General features: G+C 45.8%; 1 pseudogene; it reads left to right on the top strand.

The window, feature by feature from the left end:
• Positions 1–443: 443 nt before the first annotated feature.
• Positions 444–1952, top strand: LOC149338237 (uncharacterized; annotated as a pseudogene).
• The last annotated feature ends 5440 nt before the right edge of the window (positions 1953–7392 follow it).

Here is a 7392-nt window from a genome sequence, read left to right on the forward strand (position 1 = left end):
AGCCACCGGGTACGTCGAGGGAGAGTCAGCAACAAGAGGAGATGACGAGGAGATAGTTTTATAGTCTTTTTTGAATATTTTTGTATCAAGAGAAAAAGCAGCTTAAAAGGAGACAGAGGGAAATCCAGAGGGGATGGATGAGCAGCGTAACGTGTAGCTAGGCACGAGGGGAAAACAGATTAAGAGAAGGTCAGTACACGGCAAATCAAAAAGAAAAAGAAAAGTTGGAGGCTTATCAAGGTTAAGCCCCGTGGATGCGAAGCACCCTTCGTTTTGCATTCTTATTATTAACGTCCTTAGCGTTCGGAGGCATCTTGACCGCATACACGCCCAGCGCAAAGACGCTGGCGCGGTTGCGGGCACAGAGACTGACGCGACGGCGGGCGCATAGAGAAAGGTATTGGTACAGTGTACTAGAATAGGGGCAGTGCGCTCAGGCGGCGGAGCGCGCCACGCACCGTCGTGAAGCCGGCAGCGTAGACAGGTCCCGGATGTATGTGGTGGCGCTGCAGTCGCACCGGCTGTACGGACGCGTTCTCCGTGTGTTGCGGCGGGTTGCAGCGTGCTTCTTGAGCTCCACCTTGCTTGTGAAGAAACGGGGTGTTTCGGCCGCACGGGCAGTGCTAGCAGTGTGATGTTTTGCTGCGGTGTTCGCGAGTGAGAGCCAATGCCTAATCGCCGACGGCAACGTCATTGCTTTGCGCCGGGGTGCGACACCGGCTTCAAGTGGGCCCAAGGCGAGCAGCCTTCCCTCTTCGCCGTGCCGAAAGATGAAGGAAAAAGAAAGGTTTGGGAACGAAACCTGCATCGAAAAGATAAGGTCCTTGATGAAAGTTGCTCGGTCTGCGAGCGTCATTTCGATATTTCTTGTATCCTACGGGATTACGTCCACATTATAGAGGGGAAAGAGGTACGCATTCCGCGAGGAAAGCCAGAGTTGCTGCCGGATGCCGTACCTACGCTCCTACCAAACACGCCGGGCTATTTATCGAAGAAGACGCCGACGCCTCGGGCGCCAAGAAAGCGGAAGAGCCCTACGGTGTGTTCTGCTGATCCCAAGAGGCCTTGTACTGAACAAAACAGTCACAATGACGCTGTAAAGGAACTCGCTTCACTTGACACGCCATATTTGCAAGGCGACGCACTTGAACCGCAGCTGTTTGAGGCAACCTCTGTGTTAGGCCTTCGCTCTCTCGATGTGCCTTCGGTGTACTGGAGTTCACACAACGTGCCGGGCCATAATGGATTTGTATACTGCTAGCTCATAATGTGCAAGTCCGAAGAAGTTGTCTGTGAAAGGCGGTTATATTTACAGAGCACGACGGGCCTGAAGTCAAGTACACGGCGCATCTCTACGGCAGCATCGTCGAAAAGGGAACCATTCTGAGTCGTGAACAAGCAGCGGACGTTCTTTTTAGAACTGATTCGCATCGTGTCTGCCTTGGTGCCTTGCCAACGAGCCAGATGCCCAAGTCCAACTTAACAGAAGGCCTAGAGCAGCAGGTCACCATCCGTAATGGGGCATACTACAGCAAAAAATGCGCAGGAAAGGAACAATCTGAAGGTATGATTTTTTGTGTTCTGTGCGTAAAGAATATAAATGCACGCAAGCACATGATAATTTACAAAGTCATTTACTATGGTGTGTGCCATACTTTTTATAAAGTCAGACTAATTTCAATTCCCGGAATAAAGTTTTGTTTCACTTGCTCTTTGCACGACAAGCATGCATCTCCTGCCGGTACACCAGAAAGGCACTTCAGTCACGAAAATCAAGGCTGAAGGGATTGATTAGAAAGCGCACCCGGACCACTGCTGCTAGACTCCGAGCAGCAGCACAAAAAAATAGGAGACTGTTTTCTCGCTGTGCGCGGTTAAAAGACCGGTTGAAGCAAATGCAGGAGGCGAACTCCCTAAAGCCTGAAGAAGTTGTTTTTTTTACGTTCGAATAACTTCTGGTTACGTTGTAGCGTGGCTCAACAGATTTAACGGCTTTACCCCACTATTTCGGTGTCTCCAAACCCTTTGCTGTCAGGTTTGTTAATAAATCCGTCTAATGAGCGTTGTGATGCGCTAAAGTACACATATAATTAATCTCTTATGTGAACGTCAGTTCCAAGCATGCATCTCCACATCCTCCGAGCATTTGCACGTCTGTTCGAGGCGGAGGATGATTACAACACTTCTAAAAACGCGCAGCGCCAGCGCTGCGCCGTTGGTTCCGTACAGCCCATGCTCCTGTAGCGCCATCTCGTGCTTTCTGCATGAAGCGCCTCAGCGGCAAGCGCTCCTGAACACACTGCCCCTATTCTAGTACACTGTAGTATTGGTAAAGAGCGGACACTCCCATAGGCCCCAGCGGCCCATTTGACTGCAGCGCACCAAGCGGGCGGAGTCTCATAACATCCGGTTTCGGTTTCAGGCGCGCGCAGTTTGAATGTCTGCATGCGCTGCGCCTCGCTGCCTCGGACGACTTCCGGTTCCGGTTTCAGGAGCGCGCGGTTTGAATGTTAGCATACGCCGCGCCCCGCTGCGCCGTTGGCAGCGTATAATTAAATAGATTTCGAGTGCTTTTGACCAGCCATGAACGCAGCTGCATCACAGCCTTTGCCAAATTTTAGCACTCCACAAAAGCCACCAGGTTTTGTGTGAAATGAGAACATTTATTTTGTGCAACATAAACAAAGCCGTGGGATGCGCAAGAAGATGGTTCCTGGCCTCCTGCTCAAGGTGATCCTGTTGCGGCACCACGGCACACAGCAGGTGTCGCCGACGGGTGGCATCACCTGAAAAATTCGCAAGTACGGTCATTCTCAGTCTCCTTATATTGTAAGTCTGTAAACAGTGAAAAGGTGCGAAAGCGGCGAGGGAATGAAATTACGAGCGGAGTCAACATGTTTTTGCGAAACTCGCGTGCTGAACGTCGTTGCGTTGTGTTGTGTTGTGTTGGGTTTTATGGCACATAGGCAGCTAAGGCCATCATGCGCCAAGCTCAAGGTATAGAATGAGTTTTCTGTAGAATTTTCAAAAATGTTAAAAATCATCGCTGGTGTAGATGGCCTAATAATACTGTACTACCTAGTAATAATGGAAGAAACAAATTTTAGACATGGCTAATGTTAAAAACATCAAGAAGGTCAGGTAGTCTCAACGCCTATCCTTGCCTGGGCAAGGATCCCGAGGCTCCCAACCAGACAAATAAAAACCTCAGCCTTCTTCTCATGAATGAGAAAGTAGCTGAGGTGTATCACCTAATAAAGTGAACTAGCGGATCGAAATTTACAGTTCTTCAAGCACGCCTGCTTCTTTTAAAAAGCTAAAAAGAGAAGGTATGTTAACAATGGCATTATCATCTAAAAGCAGTGCTGGGTGAAAAGGAATGCATTCATTATAAAATTCAGTGAAGTATTTTTTTCTTAGTTTTTCCAGTTTCGCACAAGAGAATAAAATGTGGTTAACGGTAAGTTCACCTCCGCATTCTTCGCAAACAGGTTTGTTTTGTTTTGTTAGCAGGAAGTTATGTGTAAGGTGAGTGTGGCCTATTCGGAGACGGCAGAGAATCCCTTCCTTGAAGCGTTCCTGGTGGTCACACGACCTCCATTCCCCTAAAACCGGCTTTACTAAGTGTAGTTTATTATTTACTTCACTGTTACAAGCCGACTGCCATTTCTTCCTTAATTTCCGTTGTACTAATGTTATGGAATCGTTAAAAGGTATGTTTACTTTTTTTGTTTCCATCGTGCGAGCTTGAGCAACGCACAAGTCTGCTTTCTCGCTCCCTTTTATTCCGATATGACTCGGGACCCAGCAGAGTTTTATATTTTGTCTTTTAGCTGCGGCGGTTACTATGCTGTGTATAATGTCACCAAGAATATGAGTGGTAGCGTTTCTAGCGTGGAGAGCTGTAAGCACACTTAAGGAATCTGTGTAGATTATACTGTTTGTGAGGTGCTCCTTTAATATTTTGTCTATGGCCACCCAGACTGCGTAACATTCTGCAGTGAAGATGGATGCGCAATTTGGAAGTCTTACTGTTTTCTCCGAATTACCTCGCACCACTGCACTGCCTACGTAAAAATTAGTTTTTGAGCCATCTGTATAAAAATCTGTGAACTTACTGTATTTTTGCTCGAGTGCAAGAAATTCTTGTAGTATATGTTGTCGTGGAGTTTGTTTTTTATGAAATTGAGTAAGGGTGAAATCACAGATTTTTGGAAAATTGTACCATGGAGGCAGTGGGTCTTGTCTTCGAGCAATGTCGGGTAATGCATCTTGTAGGCCGAGGTTTTGGCACATCTCTTCAAAACGCAGGAGGAGTGGTCTGATAGCTAGTGGTTTGCTATTAAACAGTGTTCTCGATGGGCAATTTGTAACAATAGGGTAACAGATCTGTTTTGGTAGGGAACGGATTTTTAGAACGTATGAGCATGTAAGTATGCTTCTTCTATCTGTAAGAGATGGTTCATTTGTTTCAACGTAAAGACTATTTATGGGTGATGTCCTGTAAGCGCCAGTTGCAAGACGTAAACCTAAATTGTGCACTGGGTCCAGTCGTTTCAGGTACGATGGCCTTGCTGAGCCATATACTATACTACCATAGTCTAATGAGGATCGTACCACAGAGCGATAAATTTTTAGAAGGCCTGCCTTGTCAGAACCCCAGTGTTTATGGGAAAGGACTTTGAGTATGTTCAGTGATCGGGAAGTTTTCTTTTTTAACGTGTTAATATGAGGCAGGAAAGTGAGTTTTCTGTCAAATGTTATGCCTAGAAATTTATGTTCATTTTCTACTGGTAAATCTATTTCGTTAAGGTGTAGGGTGGGGTCTGCCTGTAAGCCTCGTTTGAGTGAAAACAGAATGGCCACTGTTTTCTGTGGGGAAAATCGGAAACCATTTTTGTCTGCCCATGTTGTCAGTTTATTTATTGTTAGCTGTATTTGTCTTTCACATGTTGATATGTTCGAGGATGTGTAAGCTATCTGGAGGTCATCTACATAAAGTGAATACATAACAGACCTTGGTATTATTTTGTTAAGAGAATTCATTTTTACAATAAAAAGAGTTGTGCTTAAAATACATCCTTGGGGCACTCCATTTTCCAGAATAAAATCCCTCGAAAGGGTTCAGCCTAGACGGACATTAAATGAGCGGTTAGATAAAAAGTATTTAATGGAGTTCAGCGTTCTGCCACGGATGCCAAGTTCAGCTAAGTCCTGAAGAATTCCGAACCTCCAGGTTGTATCATATGCTTTTTCTAAATCAAAAAAGACGCTAAGACACTGTTGTTTGCGTATAAAAGCTTGTCTGACTGTATTTTCGAGACGGACTAGGTGATCTGTAGTTGAGCATCCCTTTTTAAAACCACGCTGGTGGATATCAAGAAGTTCACAGGATTGAAGAACAAAGGTTAGTCGTATATTTAGGACACTTTCGAAGGATTTGGCGAGGCAACTGGTCAGGGCTATGGGTCTATAACTGCTAGGAGAGGTTGGGGGTTTACTAGGTTTAAGAAGCGGCACAATAATAGCTTTTTTCCAGGCCTCAGGTATTTTTCCCGATATCCAAACTGTGTTAAAGAACTTTAAAAGTGCTTCTACGGCACGTTGAGAGAGATGGGCCAGCATTTCGTAGTGGATTTGGTCGGATCCTGGAGCGGTTTTTTTACCAGCAGACAGTACTGTATTTATTTCTTCGAGGGTAATCACACTGTTATATTTTTGGTTTGCCCCTCCACTAGTTGGAAGTCTTCGTTTTTCGGCTGTGTTTTTGTATTTTAAAAAAGACTGTGCATAGTGTGATGAACTTGAAACTGCTGCGAAATGTTCCCCCAATATGTCTGCCTGTTCCCCTATGCTTGTTTGTGTGCCAGGTGTTGTCAATAAAGGAATTGTGAATGGTGAAAAGTTACCATTTAATTTTCGCACATGTTCCCACATTTTTTTAGATGTGATGTGACTGTTTATAGAAGAGACGTAAGTTTGCCATGATTTTTTCTCGGCACTACGACGGACGTACCGAGCTTTAGCTCTTGCTTTTTTAAAATTTATGAGATTCTCATGTGTCGGATACCTGCGAAATTTACCCCAAGCTCTGTTTTGTAGTTTTTTTGCTTCCTTGCACTCTTTTGTCCACCATAATTTATGATTTTGTTGCACCACTCCTGACGACTGTGGAATAGCTGTGAGTGCGGCAGTGATGATACAATTAGTGAACTTTTCATTTATCTGGTCGATGGAGAGATTATCTAAAAGTATATTTTCTAAATTTGCCTTTGCTCTAAAAAGTGACCAGTCGGCGAGGTGAAGCTTCCACCGCCGTGGCCTTGTGGGGATTATTTCCGGTGGGGATGTTAAAGTGATTAGTATAGGGAGGTGGTCACTGCCATATGGGTTGTCAATGATATCCCATTTAAAATCATTAAAAACAGATGGTGAGCTAAATGACAAGAATAAAAAGGACATTTTCCCCGAGGCAGGGGAGCAGTAGGTGGCTTTTCCTGTATTTAAAAAACATACATTGTTTGCGATGATAAAATCTTCTATTATTTGACCTCTAGAGTCACAGCGCTCGCTTCCCCAAAAAGGGGAGCGAGCGTTGAAGTCCCCAACTACTAGATACGGTTCTGGAAGTTCATTGATAAGTTCTTGTAAATCGTGGACTGTTAATGTAAAATGTGGAGGAATATATACAGAACAGATAGAAATTGTTTTATGGCTGACGACACTGACCGCGACGGCTTCAAGTTTTGTTTTGAGTGTGACTTCTCGAGCAGGGACGCCGCTTTGCACGACGATCGCAACGCCTCCAGATAGTCTATTTGCCTGCTCACGATCGCGTCTAAAAGTTTTATAATGTTTCAGGATATTTGTATGTTGTGGACTTAGATTTGTTTCTTGAAGACATAAGACTACGGGCGAGATTGACCCTAGGATATCTTTTATGTCATTGTAGTTCCTCAACATTCCTCTACAGTTCCATTGAACTAGGAAAGCCATATTTATGTTTGGGATAGGAACGATTGAGAGTTTACTTATGTTCTGGGGCCGTTATGGTGGCCCTGCCTTTTTTCCGCTCAAGAGAGCTGTTCCGCCGCTGTAAAGCGGGCTTGCTGGGAGTTTGGTCCATCACCTCGCAAGAGGTGCTGGACGACCGCGGAGATTCCGCAGGTGTGTGGGTGTCGGGCCTCCCCCGACGGGGGGAAGTCCTGCGGGGTGTTGACCCGTGGACCGGCACTCCCTGGCTTGTAGTTGGCAGAGCAGCTTTCGCTGTCTCTGCCTGGGGCGTGGATGGCACTGCCACAGGCGCGGTGGAAGTGGCCGCGGCAGGTGCCGGAGTGATGTGTGGTGCTACGCACCTGCGCACCACATCAGCGAAGTTTGGTTTCGCTGTGA

Source organism: Amblyomma mixtum, chromosome 6 (genome assembly GCF_055824585.1).
Source record: "Amblyomma mixtum isolate Tamu chromosome 6, ASM5582458v1, whole genome shotgun sequence".
Taxonomy (NCBI): Eukaryota; Metazoa; Arthropoda; class Arachnida; order Ixodida; family Ixodidae; genus Amblyomma; species Amblyomma mixtum.